The sequence below is a fragment of the Mercenaria mercenaria genome, chromosome 4 (genome assembly GCF_021730395.1).
Source record: "Mercenaria mercenaria strain notata chromosome 4, MADL_Memer_1, whole genome shotgun sequence".
NCBI classification, from domain to species: domain Eukaryota; kingdom Metazoa; phylum Mollusca; class Bivalvia; order Venerida; family Veneridae; genus Mercenaria; species Mercenaria mercenaria.
In genome coordinates, this window is record NC_069364.1 from 20,985,225 (window position 1) to 20,997,281 (window position 12,057).

General features: G+C 39.7%; 1 protein-coding gene across 2 annotated transcripts in view; it reads right to left on the reverse strand.

The window, feature by feature from the left end:
- Positions 1–12,057, reverse strand: part of LOC123552727 (serine/arginine repetitive matrix protein 2-like) — a 257,250-nt gene that overhangs the window by 215,350 nt on the left and 29,843 nt on the right. The gene's annotated exons all lie outside the window — the stretch shown is intronic.

A 12,057-nucleotide genomic window follows, 5' to 3' on the forward strand; every position in this document is an offset into this window, starting at 1 on the left:
GGATTGCCAGATCACTTGGGCAAAACCTAGAAACGCAAACAGAATTGCAGGCTTACAATCAAAATTTATCTAACCGCGATTCAAATAACGATGTGTATTATTACTATAAATACGTCAGTCGAATAGGCCCCCAAACCGACGGGAATGAGGCCAAGGCCCCAACATCGATTTAGGAGAAAATTCGACAGACAGATACCATACAATATCAAATAATAAAATAATTTTGTGTATAAGCAGTGAATTTTGCAACCCTCGACCGACAAAATTTTTACGATAAGTGACAGTGTTATATGACAACAGAGTAATTTACTGAAAAGAATTGATAATCATCTTTTATATTCAGTTTCTCAAAGACTATTATGAACAGTTATTACACATCAGTTATAAAATCCTTATGCAAACGTTCATCACAAAGAATGCAATAACAAAAAGTGTTCACATCCGTTGATATACATATCTACAGACTGTATAAGTTATAGCAAACAACTTCCCACAAATACTGTCCTGAGTGTCCTTTCTCATAACAATTCTAATAACGATTCAACAAACACAATATAAAGTTCACTAATGTGCAAAGCACTATAAACGTTTATTATGTAGTATTATACACTTATCACTTAGTTTCTGACAGTGATGAGAAATTGAGAATGTCTGAATGTCTACAACTTCACGAGTGACAGATCGTTCACTTGATACCCCTTGTCTGGTAAACGATGTTGCCGTTGCCGCATATTAGCAAGAAGACTCTGAAAAATACATTAAAACACAGCAGAGCAGAGCAAAGAAAGAATCATTATACAACTTATGTATTAATATGATGTCTAAATGAAAAATCGTAGCCAAACAACGATTTATAAACAATTTTGGGTGGGTGGGATGGGAAATTTAGCTTTTAGCAGCGTAGTTTATCTTCGGTGTTGAATCGAGAAAGAGAAATTTGCACGGACTTTCGGTGCTTATATACCGTTGGTAGAACTGATACCCGGCTTAATGATAGCATGGTGGCTAGAAACCATGCGTAACGGACGATAATATCCGAGGATCACCAATTGCCTAGTGATCGTGACGTAACTGCATAGCAACGGTGTTGACAGCTTTTTCTTGCAAAATAAAGTAAATTATTTGCAGAAGAAAATAATTTCTATTATTTTATCATTCGAAAGTAAATAAAACAAAATACTTCACGATTTATCATTATTATTCAATAAGAATCATGTAAAACATTATATCATATGACATTTATCACAAGGGGTAACAAGTAACGTATAATAACATTATTATGGTAAGTTTGGAGGTTTAAGGCCACTTAATGTTTGGACAGGGAGTGCCGGAGCAACTGTCCAAACACAGTCGGTCGAGAAGAACCAGCGAGCCTGAATGAGTAAAAACGAAGTGCGGATCGAGGCAAATTTTTGTCCATAAAAACGAGTAACGAGACTGCAATATTATGACAGGGAGTGCCGAAGCAACTGTCCGACATGAATAGCAAAATAAGCAAATGGCAAAACCTGTTGCGAATAAGGCAAGCTATCATTGGAATCCACGGGCAAAGACGCAAATTTACTTGAAACCAATCAAGTAAAAAACTTGGCAAGTGCAACAATAAACTACGCAAACTAGGCAAATATGGCAAGCGCAACAGTAAACTAAGCAAGCTAGGATTGCCAGATCACTTGGGCAAAACCTAGAAACGCAAACAGAATTGCAGGCTTACAATCAAAATTTATCTAACCGCGATTCAAATAACGATGTGTATTATTACTATAAATACGTCAGTCGAATAGGCCCCCAAACCGACGGGAATGAGGCCAAGGCCCCAACATCGATTTAGGAGAAAATTCGACAGACAGATACCATACAATATCAAATAATAAAATAATTTTGTGTATAAGCAGTGAATTTTGCTGGCTCGCGTGTCAACCCTCGACCGACAAAATTTTTACGCCACAATAAATTTCTAGAAATTTATACCCCAAAAATTCTTAAAGAACATTGTGTAAACTAAATTTTTCTTCATGAAATATAGTCTCACATTTCCAGCTGAGCAGACTTCTATAGCAGTAGTAACAAGCTTTTATCCAAAGCGCTTGAAGTATAAGCACTATTGCTTTAAGTTTTTATCCAGTACATCTCTAATATAGTCTAGATAAAACTCTAAACCGACATTATTTAAATGGACGCCATCTTGTCTCCAAAAGTTAGTTGCCGAATCAATGTCAGGAGATACAATATCATGTTTGCCAGATGAGCGGACCAAATATCTGCCCCAGCGATTAACCCTTGTACGCTTGTTCTCTATGGTACGCCACGGATTGACTGCGCCATCCCACACCCGTCTTTGCAGTATATCGATCCAAATAATTGTTGCTGCAGGAAAAGCTGTTCTTAGGTATTTAACCTCTCTGTTGATTAGGTTTTTAATTTGAAAAATTGAAAGAGAGGTCAAGTCATTTCCCCCTAAATGAATAATAATGGCTTTGGGTGGGGATGAGAGCAGGACTGCAGCCTCAATAGTGCGGCGAAAAGAGAACCAATGCAGACCCCTGACGGCCCACCAGGCAATTGTCTTACCTGGCAAGCGAAGGTTGGGTTTTCCAGTAGCTTCAGCTCTTATCCCGGCCCAATAAGGGATGGAATCACCCAGTATCCAAGCGTCTATATAAAGAAGTACATGTAGAAAAAATAAGTTATAAACTCTTGGCTAATTGCTGACGTCAGCAAAAGTAGGCACTAAATATTGAAAAGAAAGCTAATTACGAATATAAGTTCTATAAGACTTTGAGGACCAGCGACCTAATGACTTTATTACTTCAGCCGAAAGACCCGCCTGCGCTAAATCAGTTGCTCTACCTATTCGAAAGCTATGCGACCTATAGTGTCCTGAATATTGAGTTCTAGCCATGCACTTAGCAAGAACTCCGCAAAACTGTGACCTTGAGACAGGTATGCCATTCACGTGGCAAAATAGGGGTCCTTGGACATTTGGTCTAAGGCACAAATAGTTTGTTAAAGCTTTTACTGGACAAAATTGAAAAATTTGAACTTTTCAAGTTGAAATTTTATAAATGAGTTTTTTACTTACCATATTCTACGAATAGGATATCATTTCCGCGTAATAGGGTATAACTCGCTAAAAATTAATAAGCGTCTCTTGACACCGATCACATGACCGGTGTTATAGTAAACAGACGCTTGATCCTCAGTTAAAATTTTGCTAAAATGCAAAGATACTGAGGGGAGGATGGGTGGGTTATATGTATGGTAAGTAAAAAACTCATTTATAAAATTTCAACTTGAAAAGTTCAAATTTTTCAATTTCATCACATTCGTTTTTTACTTACCATATTCTACGAATAGGATAGATTCCAAAGCTTCTTCTTTGGATGGCGGGTAATCTTTGCTGTGTGTATTGAGAAACATTTCTAATAGATTTCCAATCTTATCCATTCATTTAAAGTCAAACCACAATACAACCCACATATTTATAGCTCTGGACTCCTGTTCTTTCTGAACTAACTGTCCATTAAATATCCTCCAATATTATATACAACTGTGTTTAATTAACACTTAAGTAATCACATGTATATCACCCTGTGACACACTACACATGCTATATATATACCCCAAGAATATCTTTCTTGTATTTAATAATTTATCAAAAATCAAGAGTTTCCAAATTGCAACTCGCAAAATTATTTTCTGTCTTTGTTTTACCGATACTATTTACACAGTTTTTTGGTCCAGAACACAGAGATCAACGTTGCGTAAATAGAATTTTGTGAATGTATTTTCCTTGGCCCAATCAGCTGCATCTAAGATAGCAGACATGGAGGCTCCATTGAATAGCGCCCAAGAAGGTCCAATTGCCCTTGTTGAGTGTCCTTTTACTCTGAAGTTTTTGTCTGAGTAAGCCATTTTAACTATATCAGTTATCCAGCGTGCTATAGGTTTAGTAGATACAGGTTTGTGTGGCTTCACATAGCTCAGAAATAACTTTGTAACATCTTTACCTTCAACAGTCCTGTATTTCTCAGTTGCCTTTAAATACAAATACAAAGCACGTTTGGGGTCCAATGATTTCTTGTCCTTAAATGCAGGTACAAAAATCTTACTGCCAAAATGTCCTGGTCGGTCCTGCTTGGATAACCCTGGCCGCAAGAATGTGACCCCTTTGTTCTGGACATTCACCCAACCTTCGCCTAATCTTAACGCTTGAATGTCGGCGCATCGTCGGAACGTCGTGATTGCTACAAGAAAAACAACTTTCAAAGTGAGACATTTCAGACTAGCTGACCTTAAAGGTTCAAAAGGAGCTTTTTCTAACATTTTTAAAACTCTAAGTAAGTCCCACTCTGGAACCAGTCTGTTACTTGGTGGTCTCAAAATGAAAGCACCTTTCAAAATTCTAATCAAATCTGGGTCTTGGCCCACTGGAGTACCATTAATCGGTCTTACTACTGCAGACATCATAGACCTATAGCCTGAAATAGTGCGGTACTGCAAACCTTTGTCATATAAGAAGACTAGAAAATCTGCGCAGTCAACTATAGAGGCAGTATAGGGATCTTTCTGCCGTTGACGACACCAGCGATTGAACCTGTTGAATTTGCTAATATAGTCAGCTTGTGTCCCTTTTCTCCAGGACGCCATGAGTAAATTTCTTGCCTTTTCTGAAAAGCCTGAATTTTCAAAATGTCTGTTGAGAGCAGCCAAGCCGTCAGACTGAATATCTGCGGATTGGGATGGTATATTTGTGTTTTTGGTTGATGAAGTAGATCTGATTGTACTGGTAATCGTCTCGGAATTGCTATTAGCATTTGTAACAAGTCTGTGTACCAATGTCTGCGAGGCCATTGTGGTGCTATTAACAGTACCTGACATTGAAACTGTTTCATATGCTGCAATATCCTCGGTATCAGACAAATTGGAGGATATGCATATGCAATCATCCTGTTCCAAGGTACAGACAGAGCATCTATGGCGTATGCCTGTGGATGTTGGAGCCAGGAACAGAAGATTGGCAATTTGTGATTCTCTCCAGAAGCAAACAGATCTATCATCGGTGTTCCGAAAATTGCAAAAAGTTTGTTCAGAATTTTGTTGTTCAGAGTCCATTCTGATGCTCTGATTACTTTGCGCGAAAGTTGGTCCGCTAGTATGTTCTTGACGCCCGCAATATGGGCTGCTCTCAACTGAATATTGTGTTTCATGGCCAGATGCCACAGTTCCCAAGTCTTGTAACAAAGAGTCACTGATTTTGTGCCCCCTTGTTTGTTGATATATTGGCAGACTGATGAATTGTCGCATCTGATCAACACATTCTGATTCGAGAGTAACGGCAAAAAATGTTTCATTGTTCGGATCACTGCTTCCATCTCCAGAACATTTATGTGGGCTTGTTTCTCTGTCTGTGACCAAACCCCTTGAAAGGTCAGATTGATTAGGTGACCCCCAAATCCCGTTTTTGACGCATCTGTTGTCATGACCACTGATGTAGACCATTTCTGTAGGGATTGACCCATATTGATATTGGCTTCCTGTGACCACCAATTCAGATGGCTTAATAGATGTGGAGTACATGGAATTACAGTATCCAGATCCATAGTATGAGGTCTCCAAAAATGAAGGAGATGTAGTTGAATGGGTCTCATAAACAGACGTGGATTTGGAGTGAGGCCAATACAGGATGCCATCAGTCCTAGTAAATGTAGGAAATTTTGGGCTGTGGCATGACCCGATTTCAGAACTTGAATTCCCAAAAGAATCTTGTCTAAACGTTCTGGGGATGGAAACACTACATACAGGTGCAGTTTGAACAAAGCTCCTATGTAATGAAAAGTCTGAGTTGGAACAAGTTGAGATTTTTTTAGATTCACAATAAAACCTAGTTCGAACAGGAGATTGAGAACTGTCTCTCGATTTCTGAGAAGTAATTGTTTTTGGGCATTCAGACACAGCCAATCGTCTAGATACGATGCTAGTCTTATGTTCTGCATTCTGAGATAAGCTGTCACTACAGTTACAACTTTTGTGAACACCCGAGGTGCACATGTTGGGCCGAAACATAGGCATTTGAACTGGTATATTATGCCCTTGATGCAAAATCTCAGATATTTGCGAAAATTTTTGTGAATCGGAATATGCATGTAAGCGTCCGAAAGATCTAGAGAAAATGCCCAATCTCCCGGTTGGACTAGATTTAGCACTTTTGTTAATGTGTCCATTTTGAAGTGGTGTTTCCTCAGATATGCATTGAGAGGTTTGAGATTTATAACCGGTCTTAACCCTCCATTTTTCTTGGTTACTATGAAAAGCGTACTGTAAAAACCTTCGTGTGCAAGATTTGGAGGTACAATTTCTATGGCATCTTTTGAAAGGAGAGTCTGAACCTCTTCTTCTAAGACTGTGAGACTTTTCGGATTTGACCTTGTTTCTTTTATCCCGGACCAAGGGGGAACTGAAAGAAACTCTAGTTTCAGACCGTTCTGAATTGTGTCTAGAATCCATTTGTCGTCTGTTATTTTCTTCCAATTTTGAATGAAATATTTGAGACGACCTCCCACTGGTATCTGAGGAAACTTTGCCACTATTTCTGATTCTGAGTCATAAAGGTTTTTTAGAGTTGCGAAAAGAACTTACCGCCTTAGATTTTGTAGCTGACCTGAAGCCGCTCTTCGGTTTGTTGAAGCCACCACTGGAGTTGTACGGCAGGAACGACTGTGTGCTGTTTCTACCACGGTAATCTACAAACCCTGTCCTAGGTTTCTTAGGATCTGATGTCATTGGGATATTTGTGGTAGCTCTGCGTTTATGTCCGCCTGATGCAGAACGTTTCAAACCTTCAGGAAGGAAATCATTCAAATTCTTCCTCAATTTACTCTTTTCTTCAATCTTTTTGTCAAAATCTGTGCCGAAAACGCCATCGGCTCTTAAAGGAAGTGACATAACTGCATGTGAGTAGCCTTTGTAACCGTATAAGCCAGTATCTATCAAAGTTGCGTTTCTGCGAATCAGATGATGAAACGCCCCAGCTCTGGCGATCTGATCCAAAGATTTTGCTGAAATAGCAAATGTGTCCCTAACAGTTTGTATTGCAGCATCAATATTTACATCTTTCTGTTGTAACGTGTCCAACAAAGTCCCCAAGGCTTGTTGGATGTAGCAAACAGTAATAATTCCCATACGCGAGGCTAACTGACCACTGTAGGCATACTTCTCAAAACCTTTCATTTGTTTTGAATATAAAGATGGGTGCTTGCCAAAAGCAAAGTTCTCATCATTGTGTCTAGTCTGAAGTAGTTCTTCTACTGTCATGTCAATCTGTGGAACTTTCAAATAATTTTCAAAGTCTGCAGCAATAGGAAAACTTTTCCTGTAGACATCACGGTAAGAAGATAGATTACTTGGATGCGCAGACCGCCAAGATTCATTCAAAGTATCAATCTGATTTTTTTCCAGTACAAGTCCAACTGAAGATTTATTAGTGTGAGAAGTCACAGCATCGGCACCAAATTTGTCGCCTAAATTGTTCACATTCAAAGACTCATTGTCCTTCATAATAGATTGAGACTCCTGATTTTCCCCTAAGGAACTAGTCATGTTATCTTTTTTCACTGAAAGATATTTTAAAAAACGATCACTGTCATCGTTCACATTCGTAGTTTCAGAACAAACTGAAGTGTCAAGAAAACTTCTACTTTCATCTTTGCCAACACAAATAGACAAAGTGTCACAGTTTTCCCGATAATTCTCCCGCGTAGGACTGTAAGAAAGTTCATCATCTTCACCCTGTTGTGGTGAAGGATGAGTTTCAGTTTCAATTCTCAAATGGCCAGGACCCGAAGTCTGCCGAGAATTAACACCAGTGGAAGACCTACGATCGCCGAACGAATCGTTTTGGTCAGAATTAAAGTTCCTTGTTGAAAGAATAGCTAGCACATTATCCATTTTCGACTCCATGCTCGCGAATTTCTCCTCTTGTTGAGAAAGTCGAAGTGAAAAATCTGCGACATCTTGCTTTATAGTCCGTCCCTTAGACGATGAATTTTTTGTAGATTTCGAGGAAGAACGATCATCCTCCGTAGTAGGATTGTCAACTAAACCCTCCTTCCTCATAATCAATGCCGCTTCAGTCATATCAATACAAAATAATTCCGATGTAAACGGATTTATCAGCGATGTTATCCCTAGCTCGCAAAATTTTTAACTGAGGATCAAGCGTCTGTTTACTATAACACCGGTCATGTGATCGGTGTCAAGAGACGCTTATTAATTTTTAGCGAGTTATACCCTATTACGCGGAAATGATATCCTATTCGTAGAATATGGTAAGTAAAAAACGAATGTGATGAAATTGATGCTTAACACTTGGAAGTTTAATAGAAACGTGATTGCAGCGCTGGTTAGTTTTGAAGCGGTATAATTTGACTAACATGTGTGTATCATTTCTTGAAATTGACACATCACTTAACTGAATTTGGCCACCCACGCCAGGTCTAGGGGCGACTAACTCGCTTACTCTGAATAAACCAAAATAGGCCATTAAAAATAATGCCAAAAATAGAACTGACTCATAGTGATTAATTGCGACCTGTGGTAAAACCGAGCACACTGCAACTAATACATTCCAAGTTAACGGTGCTCTTTTGTCCCTAGAAATACGTTTCCTATGGCAACCCTCAAGTATTTTCTTTATAACAAAATTACCAGTGATGACGTGATAACCATGCAGTTTGTGATAGTAATTTAAACCAGAAATATAGGTTGAAATGCTTTTCGGTGAAAGTCCTTTCTCAAAACAATGAGAAATAAAAACAACTATGTGCTTGATTGGGGCTGGCCAAAAATCACCTAATTTGTAAATTTGTCTGAATTGCCTAAATACGTTTAGCGCTACGTTGTAGGTTGAAAGGGAATTCGGTGCTGTTCCAGACTGTAATAACTGCCCGGCTCTAAATTGAAGATATTCCAAAGAAAGGAAGGTATCTGACGAGGGGCTGGGTCTGCCTCTGGAGCGACCTGCCTGAATCTGTCCCACTGAAACCGAGATAATGCGTCGCAAACAATATTTGAACGACCTTGAATATGATTTGCCTTAACAATGATGTTTAACTGCAAACACCTCAATGTGAGAAATCTAACTAAACACATGATACGATCGGATTTTGATGACAATTTGTTCAAAATATGAACTACCGAAATATTGTCACAATTAAACCTGATTTTTTTGTTTTTTAAGTCACTGCCCCAAATAAATAATGCTACAAGAATGGGAAATAATTCTAAAACCGTAATATCAGATGTTATTCCCGATGTGTGCCATGATTCCGGCCACTTAGCATTACACCATTGGCCGTGGAAATATATTCCAAAACCCCTGTCTTGGCCCCCAGCGCTATCCGTAAACAACTGAACGTCCTCATTTGTGACCCAAAAGCGGTCGTGAAACACTGAAATCCCGTTATAATTTTGAACGAAATTTAACCACATTTGTAGGTCAAGGCGGATTTCTTTACTGATCCGTATTCTATGGAAGGGCTTTGTGAGACCACAAGTAGCATTGATCAAGCGACGAATAAACGGCCTGCCGGCTACGACAGCACGGCAGCAAAAATTCAAGGAGCCAATAAGGGATTGCATAGCTTTCAACGTTGTTTTAGGTTTCAACAGTAGATCTTGAATTTTTCTGACAACTTCTTGCAATTTTGACACAGGAATTCTAACAACCATTTCGTTCGAGTCCAATTCTAACCCCAAAAATACCAAAACTTCAACCGGACCTACGGTTTTGTCTGTGGCTAACGGGACCTTTAATTCAGACATTGTTGACTGAAAACAGTTTAATGCTACGGCGCAAGATTCCTTGCTTTTGGCGCCACCTAGAAAGTCATCAAGATAATGAATTAATTTTGCTGTATTTAGTTTTGATTTAACCAGAAATTCTAAAAACCTTGCAAATCTTTCGAAAGTGATGCAACTTATTGAAGCTCCAAAAGGAAGTGCCTTATCAAAATAAAACTTATCATTAAACCTAAAACCCAATAACTCAAAGTCTGACGGAGTAATCGGTATTAGACGAAAGGCACTCTTAATATCTACCTTAAATAATTTGCAATGCCTTCCTAGGTCTTGAACTAATTTGACGGCTTCGTCAAAACTCGTATATTGAACTGAACATTCATTTGGGTCAATGTAGTCATTGACCGACTCGCCAGGAGGGTAAGAGAGGTGATGTATCATCCTAAATTCACCTGTAGTTTTTTTAGGCACAAGGCCAATAGGAGACATAATTAAATTAGAGAAAGGTGGATCTTTAAAGGGGCCCGCTACCCGGCCGGCTTCAACTTCCGTGTTTATTTGTTTCTGAATAATATTAGGATTCAACTTTGTAGATTTTAAGTTAGGAGAATCCCTAGCTTCGCGGGGACCACTATACTGTATTGGGAATCCATTTTTAAAACCAGCCAGAAGAAAGGCCGCCTCGCTTTGATCATAAAATTGTAAATATTTTTCCAGGACTGAAACATCAATTGGTGAGAATGCAAGTGAAAATACATCGAGATTGCATGGTTCTTGTGAAATATTTCTATTTTTATGCCTGTCCCCGACCTTGACCTCTGAAGGGGCGATAATATGGACGGGCGCGAAATGACTGATTCGTCGGGAATCTAACATTTGGCGTAGTATATGGTTGATTTTTGGAGCAGATTACAGCCGGATGCGTGCCGCCGCATATTTTACAGAGGTGTGCGAACCTACAGTTTGGCCATTTACACTTGGACTGGTTAAAGTCATTGCATTTATAGCTGAAAGGGGTTGTCGGCCTAGAACTGTCCCGCACCTGGACGCAGCGCCACCATAGATCGTTATTAATAACTGACCAAGGGGAAGGCACTAGTGCTTGTCGGAGGCGGAACTGTTCATCATAGGTCCGCCAAGCAAATCCCCCTTGACGCGCTGCACATTCTCTGATGGTAAACATGTAATGCAAAAGTTCGTAAACTTTATCAGAATGTGTGGACAAATAAATAGATGCATAAATTATGAAGGCATCGGTCTATCTCTCGATAGAACCGATTTTATCCTTACAAACTTTTTTGGAAGCCTCAATATGGCCGTCGGAATCTACTAATCTGAGAACACTGCTGTTGGAAAATTCGGCCAATTCTACAGCACCTTTCAATAAGAGAGCTAAATTAGTGTATTCACCCTTGCAAATTTGTTGTTTAATTGACGTCGGAACATGGGCGGCCCGATCATCCCCCGCTAAACGCATATCCGGCGGCGTAAACAAGCCGCCTGAAGTAGGCTGGAAAACAGACTGGGGAAAAATGGGACATTAATACCCTGAGCAGTATTTTCAACACCGAGACTTAAATTATCGGGACCTGAAGTCTGATGTGAATTGTCCGGAGGAAGAACACCCGAATCCCTAATAATAGTTTCAAAATCAATAATAGACCTACCCGCATCTGGGTGTAATAAGCTGTTGCTTGCACCATCGAGGTCCTCGCTCGTGCGCTTCTGTCCCCGTGCAGTTACCACCGGATTTGGAGAGGGTGGAGAGTCCGTCTGGCAATGTGAATCAACCAATCTTTGACCGGCAACTACATCATCGTTGACAGGATTGACATCGGCATTATTTACGTTGTGTGCCCGCCTAGCATTACGATTCCTACCCGCAGCACCTTGCTGCCTTGGCCCAGCAGCAGCAATATTCCTCCTCCGTACGCCTCGACCACGTGGCATGACAAACGTAGTACTAGAGTTTACAGCTGTGAAATTTAGCTTTTAGCAGCGTAGTTTATCTTCGGTGTTGAATCGAGAAAGAGAAATTTGCACGGACTTTCGGTGCTTATATACCGTTGGTAGAACTGATACCCGGCTTAATGATAGCATGGTGGCTAGAAACCATGCGTAACGGACGATAATATCCGAGGATCACCAATTGCCTAGTGATCGTGACGTAACTGCATAGCAACGGTGTTGACAGCTTTTTCTTGCAAAATAAAGTAAATTATTTGCAGAAGAAAATAATTTCTATTATTTGCTTGTAGA